This window comes from Schistocerca gregaria, unplaced genomic scaffold, assembly GCF_023897955.1.
Source record: "Schistocerca gregaria isolate iqSchGreg1 unplaced genomic scaffold, iqSchGreg1.2 ptg000178l, whole genome shotgun sequence".
Classification (NCBI taxonomy): Eukaryota; Metazoa; Arthropoda; class Insecta; order Orthoptera; family Acrididae; genus Schistocerca; species Schistocerca gregaria.
The window spans coordinates 12,100,122-12,115,682 of record NW_026061728.1 but is presented as its reverse complement, the minus strand read 5'-3'; the positions used below and the strand labels follow the sequence as shown (position 1 = coordinate 12,115,682).

Genomic DNA, 15,561 nt, shown 5'->3' with positions numbered 1-15,561 from the left:
TCCTTCAGATAACAATTTTCTACTTCAAGGGGTAGGTTAAAGATACGCACATTGGTATACTCCACATCGGCATTGGAAATGAGCACAGTACTTACAGACTCGTCCCGGTGTCGAAAAACAGCTCTCCCTCCGTGTTTCGTCAGAATCTTTTCCAGTAATACAGGATTCAGCAATTTTACAAAGAAGCAATATTGCTCGGTATCATAATACGCCGTGTGCACTTGATCAGAGGTAATTCCAATGACATCCACAACCCAATCTGGTATTTCCAAGGAACTAGGCTGCACAGAACGGGTAGACTTGTCAAATTCAAATCAGAGTGTACACTTTCTAGGAAATAACCTGGACATTGCAAAACGATAACTAGCAAAGGAACCGCTAGAAGAACACAAGAATGAAAATCAAACTCAAGAACAATATACACTAAATAAAAACACTTCACGATAAAGAGAAAACTTAAGTTGTTATCACGACTTGTAAACACGTGGCGGAGTGGAGCACTTTACACGTCCGATCAGCACGGTGTCACAGGCGCGACTTCCACTGAGCTAAAGAGGCGCGGCCTAGCGGTTCTTTTGTGTACTTCGTCCTTACGGTCGTCTCGATCATCAGTCTTCAGCTGACAACACTTCATATCACCGACTTATATTTGCAGCTTTGGCGAACCATTACTGCTTGGCTACACATCTGACACGTAACCGATGTACTCTCTAACCAACACCAAATGCATTTCAGAAAATGTCTTTCTCACATGTCTACAAAATCACCTTCACCTTCAAATACAGTTTCCTTGCGACTGACGGAGACCTAGGCAAAGTTTAAAGTTGCTATTTCCATTACATCACGTTCATCAGAAAAACGGTTATTTACATCTGCAGCGGAACAAAATTCCGTTTCGCCCAGTGTGGGGCTCGAACCCACGACCCTGAAATTAAGAGTCTCATGCTCTAGCGACTGACCTAGCCGGGCTGCCTCGGTAAATATGTGCCGGGCAGCACGTCACACAGTACTCGTTTGGGTTGGGTGGTCCCATACAGAATCTCTCCATGTTGCCTAATGTTTTCCTAACGTCACACTCGTCACGTACTTCACTTTTATTTCATAATCATTTCTGAGAGGTAAAGGAATTGAATGAAAACCTGCAGAGCTAGTGGCGTCAAAATTAACACACATACTTGATGTGGCTCATAAGCCGAACGAGTTACTTTCCGACGTTGTTTTAGATGTGCAAGTGCCAGTCAAAACTCGCGGCGACGGAACTCTGCCGACCATTTCGTTAGTTAACACCGGTCTTGTTGTGTGTGTTTCAAGCTCAAGAGCATCTCCAAGCAGTAAATGGTCAACAGCAACATTCAGACGGTTTTTGTACAGCACAATTGCTACACTAAAACGGTATGTTTCTTTTTCAGAACTGGAAAAAAACGACCGTGACAGGATTTGAACCTGCAATCTTTGGATCCGAAGACCGCCGCCTTATCCATTTTTATTATTAATATTATTTTTCTTCTGCTTACGAGATGAAGCTTGAAAATCTTGCCAATCGAATCCTTCAATATGGTTGTAACTTGGGAGTCGGTCAACATGATATATTATTCGCCTTATAGATGGTCCGCCTTTTTGCAGTGAATATCTGCTGAACGTTCTGTAACATGAAATTCAATCATTTGACCTGTTAGTTTCTTTATTTTACGTCACAGTTTTGAGCAGGTAGTTGGCGAAGTGATCCTTGTAGTTTTGTGTTTTCATTAGCAGATGGTGCTGAGTTGTAAGATAGACCCAGAAGTCTTCTTTACTCTTTTCTTCTTTTGTAAATAAGTAGTGTACTGTAGCGGATTTTAACCAGTTTAGTGCGTTCCTTCTCGTCCGTGGGTACGGAGTATCATCCGGCGTTAGAATGGCAGCAGGCGTTATATATCTGGGAGATGTTCTGCTGATGAGCGCCAACTTGTTCGTAATATATGCCCATATATCTTTTACTTTGTCGCACACAAATCTGTGTTCATCAGTATCTATTAAATTACACGTGATGCATAAAGGTGATTCTGCGAGGTGTATGTTATGTAGTTTGGAGTTAGTGGCCAATTTTCTGTTAACTGCGAAATACCAAGTGGCATGCATTGTTGACGGCTAGTGTGGACAATGGATGTTCACCCAGATTACCTTCCAGTCGTAAAAATTGTATTTGTCTTCGACGTTATTTGGCTTCTTATCTTTCATGAGTTCCTGGTACACGCGTTTCACTGCCGTCATTGCTTGTACGGGGATCCTTGTCTGTGCATAACTGTACTCCAATAAAAACCGTTTTAAATGATAAAGTCCGTTTGGAATATGTTGCACCGTGATGGGTGGACTGAGGTTGGCCGGAGCTATCTCAGTAAGCAGGTGAGCAGCGAGACTATCAGCTGAGTGTTTCCACTGGTGGAAAGTTTTTGATATGTATAAAGCTTGCGCCTTCTTTCCAACATCGACAAGCTTTAAGCCACCATTTTTTGTGGCCAGCGTTAAGGTGTCAAACTGAACTTTAAAAATGTGACGATGGCTGACAAACTGTCCTAATGCTGACATAATTCGTTTTGCAGTGAGTGCAGACATTGGTAAAATTTGAGCGATGTAATTGAGTTTTGAGGTGAGATATACATTTGCGACCGTGACTTTCTGAATTTCATTTAGTTTTCGTACACTGTGTTCCCGTATGCCTTCACGAATAGTCTGTAGAAGCTTTCTATAGTTGGTTGCAATTGTGTGCCGGATACTACGCTGAAAATCAATTCCAAGACACTTGAAGATCTTCAGCTGACGTAGTTGCCTGTGAGGGCGCGATCCTAGGCCGCGGCCAATATTGAATATTCCAGACTTTGTTCAGTTTAGTTGTGCAGCGGACGCTTGCTCATATTGCCTGACTGTCTGTAGTGCGGTTTCCACTTCAGTTCTATTTATGATAAGGAAACCGACATCGTCTGCATACGCCTTGCACACAACTCGGGATCCATGTATGACGATGCCCTGTAAACTTTTCGTCAGGGTAGCTAACAAAGGCTCAATGGCAATCGCAAAAAGCGCCATGGACATTGGGCAGCCCTGCCTGACGGAAATGACTATCTCTATTGCTCTCGTAGGCTGGCCATTGATGATGATTCTGGATGAATTAGTCGCTACCATCTGTTGTATAATGGCAACGAACCCAGGTGGAAAACCCATCGCAGACATGGTACGAAAGAGATACTGGTGGTTTACCCTGTCAAAGGCTTTGTCGAAATCTAAGGACATGATGGAACATTTCAGTTTACAGACTTCCGCAATGGAGATTAAATCACGGTAGTCGCATAAAGTCTGTTGAATTTTCCGATCCTTGCCCACGCTGGTCTGGTAAGGGCCAATGATGCTGGTCATCGTGGATTTCAGCCTTTGGGCCAATAGTCTCGCAAAGATTTAATAGTCGCTGTTGAGCAGCGTTATCGGTCTTAGATTTTTTACGTTGGCACCGCCTGAGTTTTTTTTAATTAGAACGATTGCGCCTTCACAGAAGCTGGTGGGGATCACGTTGTTGTGGTCTAGAAGTTCGTTACACATGCAAGTGATCTTCGCCTTTATGGTGTTCCAGAATTTTTGATAGAATTCGGCGGGAATTCCGTCAGGTCCGGGGGATTTATTCTTAGCACTTTCCCAGATGACATATTCCACGTCGTCTTCGGTTGCCACGGCTAATAGCTGTTCCGCGTTCGCGAGACTGACTCTGTTGTGCAAATTATTCAAAAGATCGTCCCGCACTTGCACGTTAATTTCTATTTTTGACATCAAGGTGGTGAAGTAGTTTAGCACCGCCGCCTTAATCTCATTGTGCTTAGTCAGCGTTGCGCCATCCTCAGCAGTTAACTCCATCAGAATTTTACGGGATCCTTTCCTACTTTCTTGGATCATATGGTAGACTGAGGTGAGTTCTTGGTGTGCAGTAGTCTGGACCCGCGACCTGACTTTGTAGCCTTCTAGCTGCGTCCTCCTTAGGGTTAGGATTTTGGCCTGGATTTTCTTAATTCGTTTACATTGCTCGACGGCCGAAGTGCCGAGCGCATACAGTTCCCGCAGACAATGAAAATAGAAATGGATCGTCCTGTGAAGCCAAAAGCTCTTTTCCCGTGCGTAGTTCATGAAACACCACCTAATTTTAGGTTTGGCGCACCTGAGCCACCAATCAATGGCTGTATTGTAAGAGGCAAATCTCTGTTCACATTCTCGCCAGGTTTGGAGGAAGGCTTCTTGACACGCCGAGTCTTGAAGATGTGAAATATTTAATTTCCACAGGCCCCTGTATCGATACGTTCGTTGTCGGTCTAGAGTGATAGTACAGATGTATGCAGCATGATCTGAGAACGCCACTGGCCATACTTCTGACTGCAGAATGTTATTCCTCAAATTAGGTGTGACATAAATTCGATCGAGACGGCTTGCCGAATGGGTCGTAATATGGGTAAACCCAGGTGCAGCCCCATGCTTGAGCTCCCAAGAGTCAATTAAGCGTAAGTCTCGTACAATTCGTTCCAGTTCAAGTGATCTGTTAAGATTGGGAGTCTGGTCCTTTGCACTGATGACACAGTTAAAGTCACCTCCGAAGATAACATTGTCGTGGCGGACGCCAAAGATTGGAACTATTTCTCCTTTAAAAAAATCTGCTCTTTGACGTCTATTACTGGAACCGGATGGGGCATATACATTAATTAGTCTGTTTTTATAAAAAGTGCCCGCAATGCCCCTACTGTTCGGCAATTCTGTGACGTCAGTGATAATAATACCTTCCTTGGCAATAAAAGCTGTACCTAGTTCACAACCGGCTCCAGGATTAGTAATCACATTATAACCTGGAATGCAATCAAGTCCGACCTCTGTTACTTCTTGGACAAATAAAATGTCTACATCAGCTGCATATAAAAAGTCCTTTAAATGTTGTAATTTACAAGCGCGACGTATCTTATTAATATTTAGAGTAGCAAGTCGATAGGCCTGTGGCTGAATTGTGGGTGACTAAACAGAAGCAATGCCTAAAACCCGTCCAATATCAATCATAAATAGCGCTGGAAAAGCAAACCACGTCGAAAATGCACTGTGCAAGCAATTTAAAAACATCTATGGACAGTCACTGTAAAGGCAGAATTAAAAATATTCTCCGTTTGAAAATGGATGTCGCGAGTTCTTTTTGCACAGTAGTTTCTGTCGAGGCGTTACCTTTCTCATTAACATCGTCGTCCTTGGGGACCGAAGTTATGGCTGTCACCGTTTCTGAAGTATCCATACTGTCTACTTCGACATTGGATTCTGTATCGTCTGCCCAACTAGTTGGCTGTGGGCCTGTCGAGGTGGTTATTGACGCTTCAACAGGATAGAGGTCGATCATGTGGTTATCACGGTCGGCTCGAAGTGTAGCTGACTGTTCGGGGTTCAGAGGTAGAGCATCTGAGACATTGTCAAGGACTGATGGTAAACTAGCTGAGGGATGATCATGGTTTGTGCTATCAGATGCTTTTGCACTGATTTGTTCACCGATCTGTTTAGCCTTTTCGCGCAGAACCGGTGCAATCAGTTCGGCACCCTGGCGGGCAACTCTCCGTTTTTTAGTTTTTCTGGGAGATGCACACTTTTGTGGGCTTTTATCATCACCTGCTTGAGATTGCCCCCGTGGAGTAGCATAGGCCGGTGGAGACGCAGCCGTTTGCAACGCAGATGCCCGTTCTTCGGTGACTACGATAGACGTCGATATTTCTACTGGTTTAGGTTGACTCTGATCAGGCGTTTCAGCAGTCTCTATTCGTCTCACAGTCGCAGGCAGTTCAGTGGTTTCACTAACTTCTGGGACCGTGGGTATAGCCGAAAGCACACGCGCCACGGCCACATACGTTACAGACAGTGTTGTCATTCAGGGGGGCGTGGCAGCCCCGCCGATAGACAGCTGCGCCACTCGCCTCTGCATGCATTCGGCTTGCACGTGACCTGTCGAGTTGCATGCTGCACATGTTCGAGGCTGGTCATCGTACATTACTATCGCACGATACACGCAAACGTGAACATAAGACGGGATGTAATTCTGCAGCTCGATTCTTAATTGCCGCACCCCGTTAAGAACTGGGAATTTATGTGCACTAGACCAGCGTTCCGCAATATTGCTTATGATTTTACCGCAAGGACAAAGCACTGCGTTTATCTGTTCACTGGTTATTTCAAATGGAAGTTCAAAAATTCGAACGGTTCGTATTCCTAGGCCGGCATGCGAAATAACAACTTCTCCCACATTTCCATCGCTATGTTTAAACGTTAGGATACCACCACAAGATGCAACAATTTTCTCGCACATGTCGGATCTCGCTAATTTAACGAAAACGGTGCTACTGACAATCGAAAGATGTCCTGGCGACTGACAGAGACGTAGGCAAAGTTTAAAGTTGCTATTTCCATTACATCACGTTAATCAGAAAAACGGTAATTTACATCTGCAGCGGAACAAAATTCCGTTCCATCCAGCTTGGGGCTCGAACCCATGACCCTGAAATTAAGAGTCTCATGCTGTACCGACTGAGCTAGCCGGGCTGCCTCGGTGAATACCTACCGGGTAGCACGTCACACAGTAATCGTTTGGGTTGGGTGGTCCCATACAGAATCTCTCCATGCTGCCTAATGTTTTCCTAACGTCACACTCGTCACGTACTTCACTTTTATTTCATAATCATTTCTGAGAGGTAAAGGAATTGCATGACAACCTGCAGAGCTAGTGGCGTCAAAATTAACACTCATACTTGATGTGACTCAAAAGCCGGACGAGTTACTTTCCGACGTTGTTTCAGATGTGCAAGTGCCAGTCAAAACTCGCGGTGACGGCACTCTGCCGACCATTTCGATAGTTAACACCGGTCTTGTTGTGTGTGTTTCAAGCTCAAGAGCATCTCCAAGCAGAAAATGGTCAACAGCAACATTCAGACGGTTTCGTACTGCTCAATTGCTACATTAAAACGGTATGTTTCTTTTTCAGAACTGGAAAAACACGACCGTGACAGCATTAGAACCTGTAATCTTCAGATCCGAAGTCCGACGCCTTATCCATTAGGCCACACGGTCACTGACGACCAAGTATAACTTGTATACTACTCATCTCGAAACGCTCACACCCCTGAGGATTTGTGTTTTCGTTCTACACAGCTGCTACCCCTTGCTCTTTCCCACCCATTCGTTACATTTAACCTCTTACGAGACCGACCAAATATAGACTGGGAAACAAGACCACAAACTTTGTGCATTCGGAATCGAAGGCAGGGGGTCCCTAGCCGCATTTACTACGATGGCCATTTGCTACTTCTGCAGAAGCGGCGGCGGCGACGACCGACGACCGACGACCGACGACGACGACGACGACGACGACCGCGAGAGGCTCTGAGATATGTGAGAAATACATCTATAAAATGTAATTCAGACTGCCTCGTCCCACCTTATGCTGCACCGCTTTGGCAAATGCTTTATCTGCGCCATTCGCCTTAATCACATCTGAGAGTAATTCTTAATAAAACGCCTGTCGCTAACTGTTATTCATCACAGATACTGTTTGCTATACGGCCACGTTGCGCAACTCATTTCCAAAATTCGTCTTCCTCCTGTTAGGATGGAACTCACGACCCTAGTTTACTAGACCAGTGCTCTACCACTTTTTTTTTTTTGCCGTCAATTGAGGCCGCGAACCATATTTTACGTAGTTTTCTGCAAGCGTCAGCAGAGCGCCAGTCGAGCTAAGTCGGGACAAGTCGCATAAGAGGAGCAACAAAATGTGCATTTCCGGTACCGGGAATCGAACCCGGGCCTCCTGGGTAAGAGCCAGGAATCTTAGCCACTTTTTTTTTATTCGCCTTAATCACATCTGAGAGTAATTCTTAATAAAACGCCTGTCGCTAATTGTTCGTCATCACAGATACTGTTTGCTATACGCCCACGATGCGCAACTGATTTCCAAAATTCGTCTTCCTCCTGTGAGAATGGAACCCATGACCCCTGGTTTACTAGACCAGTGCTCTACCACTTTTTTTTTTTTAATACTGGGTGAGAGCCAGGTATCCTAGCCACTTTTTTTTTTATGACCCCTGGTTTACAAGACCAGTGCTCTGCCCCGTTTTTTTTCTTTTTTTTTACCATTATTTTGTGTCGTTTTCGTCTGCCATTGTTTAAAAGTTAGGGGTGACAATCAGATTCAGGCCTACGGAAACAAAGCGGGCAGGGGTCGAAACCCGATGCCTGGCCACGATGATTCCACCGTCCTGTTTCCGAATGGCACCTGTACAACGGCGTCGTACTTTCCCCTACTGTCTCGGTTCTTGGTCTTACGTTTGTTTCTCTTGTTCGCCCTAAAGGTCCACGTAAACTTCAGTCCAGGTGTAGAGAAGAATTTTACATAAAGGCGGCAAAACCAGCTACAGTATAAAAGAAATCTGCTCACACAGGCGACCTTAGCCAACACCCTCCCTTTCAAATGTCAGGCTAAGCATATTTGCAAAATTTTTACGGAGTCCTGGCAAGCGCAATCGGTTCCAGTAAGCAGTAACGATGTACTGCCGAAACGTTAGGTGTTCTTCCTCTTCATGACAACTATTGACAAAATGTACGAAGTGTCCAAGCAACCATATAACGGTATTGAGCTTCGTTCACGGATAAAAGGAAGATTCGGGCCGTACGATGATGTCAATGGTATAAGCGGTTTCAGCAGTCCTAGTGACAAAAGCCAGTTGTTTCCTGAGCCAAAGCCAATTAGCAAGGTGCCCACTGCAGGTGAATCGATGCTAAAGTGTGTCCAGGAGACCACACCGAGTGCAGTTGTCCGTGTCGGAAAGACCAATACGGTGCAGTCGTACGTTGGTGGGGACCAAACCATTAACTACCCTATACCACGTGGACGCCACAGCCATAGAGTGGATCGGCAGACTAACATTCTTCCAGACGTTCCTCCAGGACACTGATGGAGACGCCAGTTCGATTGGATTGGGACCAGCCAGCCCCTCACAACGGGCAATCAAGCTCTTGGTCGTTGGCACCGGTCGTCGCAAGAAGACGTCACCGAGGTAACTAACCGCAATATAAAATTCCCGGACGTGTTTCAACTTAAAATTGAGGCGACCGACGTCGGCAGGTGGAGCAAGGCTCTTCGGACGCAGAACAGTAAAAAGTCTGGATGTAATTGAAGTCACTTCTTGCGTAACAATTAGAGTCGTACGGTGGACGTACAAGGCAGATGTCTTGCGAGTAATGTCAGTGAGGCCCAAGCCTCCGGAGATACGCGGTTTCGTCATAACCTCGTAACGCAACTTGAATAGATGACCCTTCCATATAAACCTGCTAGATAATTGGCGCAACCTTTTCGCCACCATAATGGGAAGTGGGAACAGCTGAGCAACATAATAGGCTTTACATAACACTTATGTGTCTAAAATTCTGACTTTTTGCAAAATGGTAGCAGAGCGCTGCTCATGGACCATCAGAGCCCCCTGTATCTTCTCGGTGACAGATTTCCAATTAAGAGCCGCCATTTTTATAGGACACCGATCAATGGTAATCCCCAATGACGTATGGCGATCGACAAAAGTGGCCCAAGGGACACCAGCATCGCGAAACCCTCGAATATCAAGGAACTTACATTTACCCTGATTGAGACGCGCTCCAGAGACACAACAGTATGCATCAACTGCCCCTTTCAACAATGTGATATCATCACGTTGACGGAGGAGAACAACGACATCGTCCGCGTACGCCTTAACAGTGAGCTTCCCACCAGAGAGGGTCATACCCTGAAGCTTGAAAGCAAGAGTCCGAAGCAGCAGTTCCAGGGACAATATGAATAGAGACATAGAGAGCGGACTACCCTGAGGTACCCCTCGGCGGATAGCAATGGGCGGCGTCAGCTGCCCATTGACTGACACCCGAGCAGTTATTCCCCTACACAAATTGCCGAGAACACCACGTGATGAAGCGTTAAAACCTATTGTATCTAAAACACGATCTAAAAACACATGACTGACGTGATCAAAAGCCTTATAAAAATCGAGGAAAGCAAAGGCACAATGAACATTTGTAACCGCCGCAACCGAGACAACATCCCGATATTCGGCTACTGGGGTCAGAATAGATCTACAAGGAAAACAACATTGATGTGCACCAATCACACGCCGAAGCAGAGAAGACAATCGACTATTTAACGCTCTAGCAGCTGTCTTGTAATCAAAGTTCAGCAATGTGAGCGGACGAAGATTGGCAGCAGATAAACGACCAGTGGACTTCGGAATTAAAACAATTTTCCCTACTTTAAAATCGGCTGGCACATCCATCCCCCTGACAATGTAATTTAAAATCTGAGTGAAAGTGCCACCCAAAAGAGGCCAAAAACGGAGATAAAATTCTGTAGGCAGGCCGTCTGGACCCGGCGATTTACCGGACGGAGAGCAAGCAATAAAATCAAAAACATCATCTACCTGGAACTCCCGGAGAAAGTCGCCGTTCGCGTCAGGCGAGATCGTCGCAGGAAGATCCTCAAGAACATCATCAGAAAGTGACGCACCAGAATCATCGGCAGAATAGAGACTAGCGTAATACTGATGAAGAGCACGAGTCACTTCCTCCTGTGCAATAATCTGTTGTCCATCATCCACCATAAGAGAAGAGATGAAGGAGCGACGACGTCGATTCTGATGCCGCAGCAGGTGGTACAAAGAAGTCAGTTCACCTTCAACAAGAGAGTGAGTTTTCGACATTACTCGCAGACCATCCAATTGTCGTCGTTTGAGGGTCAAGAGCTTGGCTTTAATACGACGAACATCATGGATCCGCAGAGGAGAAGGACCCGCCGCGTCATACAGTTCACGCAGGACACAGTAGTAAAATTCATACGTGTTCTTAAAATCACGCGCCCTTGCGGCACAGTAAAAAATCAAAGTCTGACGAATCTTGGGCTTGGCAAACGCAGTCCACCAAACGAGCAAGGAGGGGTAACGCGGGACAGAGCGAAGACATCGCTCCCACACGGCACTTACAACTTCATCAATGGCACTGTCGGCAAGGTGGGAAACATTTAACATCCACTGGGAACGAGAAAGTTTTGCTGGTTGGTGACTAAGATTTACAGTTGCAGTAAAAGCACAATGGTCAGAAAAACTAGTAGGAATAACATCGACAGAAAGTAGGTTATCACATAAAAAATCAGAGAAGTAGAATCTGTCGAGTCTACTGCATGAGGACGCGGTAAAAAACGTAAATTTCACCAGGGTGGGATATTTGTGTTCCCAAACATCACGCAGGTGCATCGTACGAACCAAGTCATGTAGATCTCGGCAATAATTAAAAGTCGGGGACTCGTCTTCAGGGCGTAAAACACAATTAAAATCGCCTCCGAGCAGGAGACTCCGAGGACTCTTGCGCAAAAGATAAATAAGCTCTTCCTTATAAAAGCGCAATCGAGCCACAGTGCGACCCGAACCAGAGGGGGCATACAAAACAACTAGGCAGATATCAAAAAGACGACAACCAATCCCACGGCCAGAGTCAAGGAATTCAATGTCGGTAACAGGAATACCTTCTCGAAAGAAAAGAGCAGTTCCTGTTGAATTTTCCGGTGCGACATTAAAAACAGTTGAAATCCAGGTAGAGAGAGATCAGAAAACAATACTTCCTGCAAAAATACTACGTCCGCACAGGAGTCGTAGAGAAACTGCCGTAAAGAGGCAATGCGAACGAGAGACTCAATACGGTTAACATTTAAGGTAATAAAGGTGTATGCTTGAACCATGGAGAGAAAAGCGAGAGAAGAAACCACCTACACCGACGCATCAACATCACAGTCCATATCAGGGGAGACGGAGGCATCCGAGGGAGGGGGACTGCTACCCCCTTCCACGGATCCCTTACGTTTCGGTTTTTTACGAACAGCATTGACGTTCGGCTGAACGCGCAACTTGCGTCGGCTGACGGGCAAGGAAGCGGCAGCCGCCGGTGCCGTGGGAGGGTCAAGTTCTGTATCCGACACCACCCGCGCCGGTCCACAGTCAGGGTCCGGCGTCGCGGGGGAAACATCCGACGAAACGGACTGGTCTACACCAATACTAGCTTCCGGCAAACATGGACTACACGGAGGTGAAACGTGAGCAGGAAGCTCCGAAGCTGCTAAGTTGGAAGGAAGCGGAGCAGCTCCGCTGGCAGAGGTGTGGGGCAGCGAAGCAGGAAGTTATTGCGACTCAACTTGTTGTGACAACGAAGTCGGTTCGGAAGGCGGCGCCAACAGGCCCGACCGACGAGCCGACTCGAGAGAAGCCGCGTCGGAAGCCGGAGGGGCGTCAGCAGCCGCTACTGGAACAGCTACTTCAGGGGAACAGGGAGCATCTACACTACTCTGTGGCTCGGAGGATGTCGGTCTCTCGGAGTGGGTCATCTCGGGGAGATCCTCATCCGTACTATTTCCATCTTGTGCGCGACGCCGTTTATTATTCAAAAGCGGCACACCCACCTGAGGAACAGACTGAACAACATCAGATTTTGCACGCAAAGGAGGAAATTCTGTGTCAGGGGCGTGCAAAACCTGCGGCTGGGCGCTACTACCACTGGACTGTTCGACACCAAGAGCAGAACCACCGGCAACGAGGTCAGCGACCGTTAACTTGCGACGCTGTTCGAGAGAATTTTTTAACACAAAAAAACCTCCGCGGACAGTTGGTACGCACGTGGCCACTCTCATTACACAAAAAACAGGTGCCAACCTGACCACTATATGTTACATGGACACGATATCCACCGATCTGCAGGTGCGAGGGAATATTCTGCTTCACGTGCATTTCGACGGAACGAATGCCACTGTAACACTGCAGGCGATGTTGGCTGGATCAGCGTTCAAGGCGAATACTCTTAACATCACCATACTTGAGTAAACACTCCTTAAGATACACATTATCAACCTCCGGCGGAAGGTTGTAAGCACGAATACTGGTGTACGTAATGGAAGCATTTGAAAGCAGTACGGTACTGACAGAACCATCCCGATGCCGAAAGAGAACCTGATGACCAAATTTGGAAATAATTTTATCAACCTGAAGGGGGTCCATAAATTTAACAAAGAAAACATAGAGTTCTGTATCAAAATAGGCAGTGTGCACCTGATCGGAATGAATGCCAAAGGTATCTACTAACCAATCATGAATCTCAAGGGAACTAGGTTCCACATGGCGGGTGGCCTTGTCAAAAGCAAAACTAACTGTAGCCTGACGAGGAATAACCTGAGACGACATTTTCAAAAACTACGCGGTCTAAACCGCTACACAAAAAAACACTGAAATACACACAGAAAGTAACACAAAGAACGAAACAACGACGGAGAAAAACTCACAAAAGGTACAACACTACACATAACCCAACGATATCCCACTATACGTAACGCTACGGCGGAGCGGAAGACTAGGAACGTCCACACTGCACGACGTCTGAAGCGGAACTGTCACTGAGCTAAAGAGGAGCGGTCTAGCGGTACTCTTGCGTACTTCGTCCTTGCGGTCGTCTGGATCATCAGACTTCAGCTGACAACACTTCATATTACCGACTAATATTTGCAGCTATGGCGACCCATTACTGCTTGGCTACACATCTGACACGTGACCGATGTCCTCTCCAAACAACAACACTTGCATTTCAGAACATGTCTTTCACACATGTCTACAAAATCACCTTCACCTTCAAATACAGTTTCCTTGCGACTGACAGAGACGTAGGCAAAGTTTAAAGTTGCTATTTCCATTACATCACGTTAATCAGAAAAACGGTAATTTACATCTGCAGCCGAACAAAATTCCGTTTCTCCCAGCGTGGGGCTCGAACCCACGACCCTGAGATTAAGAGTCTCATGCTCTACCGACGGAGCTAGCCAGGCTGCTTCGGTGAACACTTGCCGGGTAGCACGTCACACAGTACTCGTTTGGGTTGGGTGGTCCCATACTGAATCTCTCCATGCTGCCTAATATTTTCCTAACGTCACACTCGTCACGTACTTCACTTTTATTTCATAATCATTTCTGAGAGGTAAAGGAATTGCATGACATCCTGCAGAGCTAGTGGCGTCAAAATTAACACTCATACTTGATGTTACTCAAAGGGCGAACGAGTTACTTTCTGACGTTGTTTTAGATGTGCAAGTGCCAGTGAAAATTCGCGGTGACGGCACTCTGCCAGCCATTTCGCTAGTTAACACCGGTCTTGTTGTGTGTGTTTCAAGCTCAAGAGCATCTCCAAGCAGAAAATGGTCAACAGCAACATTCAAACGGTTTCGTACTGCTCAATTGCTACATTAAAACGGTATGTTTCTTTTTCAGAACTGATAACACACGAGCGTGACAGCATTCGAACCTGTAATCTTCAGCTCCGAAGTCCGACGCCTTATCCACTAGGCCACACGGTCACTGACGACCAATGCCAACTTGTATATGACTCATCTCGAAACGCTCACACCCCTGATGATTTGTGTTTTCGTTCTAGACAGCCGCTGCCCCTTGCTATTTCCCACCCATTCGTTACATTCAACCTCCTACGTGACCGACCAAATATAGACTGGGAAACAAGACCACACACTTTGTGCATACTGAATCGAAGGCAGGGCGTCCCCCGCCGCATTTGCTACGATGGCCATTTGCTACTTCTGCAGAAGCGACGGCGACGACGACAACGACGACGACGACGACGACGACCGCGAGAGGCTCTGACATATGTGAGAAATACATCTATAAAATGTAATTCAGACTGCCTTGTCCCTCCTTATGCTGTACCGCTTTGGCAAAGGCTTTATCTGAACCATTCGCCTTAATCACATCTGAGAGTAATTCTTAATAAAAGGCATGTCGCTAATTGTTCGTCATCACAGATACTGTTTGCTATACGGCCACGACGCGTAACTGATTTCCAAAATTCGACTTCCTCCTTTGAGAACGGAACTCACGACCCTTGGTTTACTAGACCAGTGCTCTACCACTGAGCTAAAGAGGCGCGGCCTAGCAGTACTTTTGCGTACTTGGTCCTTACGGTCGTCTGCATCATCAGACTTCCTCTGACAACACTTCATATTACCGACTAATATTTGCAGCTATGGCGACCCATTACTGCTTGGCTACACATCTGACACGTAACCGATGTCCTCTCCAAACAACAACACTTGCATTTCAGAACATGTCTTTCACACATGTCTACAAAATCACCTTCACCTTCAAATACAGTTTCCTTGCGACTGACAGAGACGTAGGCAAAGTTTAAAGTTGCTATTTCCATTACATCACGTTAATCAGAAAAACGGTAATTTACATCTGCAGCGGAACAAAATTCCGTTTCGCCCAGCGTGGGGCTCGAACCCACGACCCTGAGATTAAGAGTCTCATGCCCTACCGACCTTTTTTTCCAACTTTTTTTTGTTTAAGTTAAAGAGTGTTCGGTTATAAGTAGGTGGAGACAAGGCGGTCAGGGGTCGGAACTCGAGGCCTGGCCGCAATGTCTCCCCCGTCCCGTCCCTGAATCACTCCCTCAAACAAG

At 46.3% G+C, this 15,561-nt stretch overlaps 3 non-coding genes across 3 annotated transcripts; all 3 read right to left on the bottom strand.

The window, feature by feature from the left end:
* Positions 1 to 896: 896 nt before the first annotated feature.
* Positions 897 to 969, bottom strand: Trnak-cuu (transfer RNA lysine (anticodon CUU)). The gene has a single exon. It is a non-coding gene; the product is annotated as a tRNA-Lys (tRNA).
* Positions 970 to 6,500: 5,531 nt separating this feature from the next.
* Trnak-cuu (transfer RNA lysine (anticodon CUU)) lies at positions 6,501 to 6,573 on the bottom strand. The gene has a single exon. It is a non-coding gene; the product is annotated as a tRNA-Lys (tRNA).
* A 7,272-nt stretch (positions 6,574 to 13,845) lies between these two features.
* Positions 13,846 to 13,918, bottom strand: Trnak-cuu (transfer RNA lysine (anticodon CUU)). The gene has a single exon. It is a non-coding gene; the product is annotated as a tRNA-Lys (tRNA).
* Between the last annotated feature and the right edge of the window lie 1,643 nt (positions 13,919 to 15,561).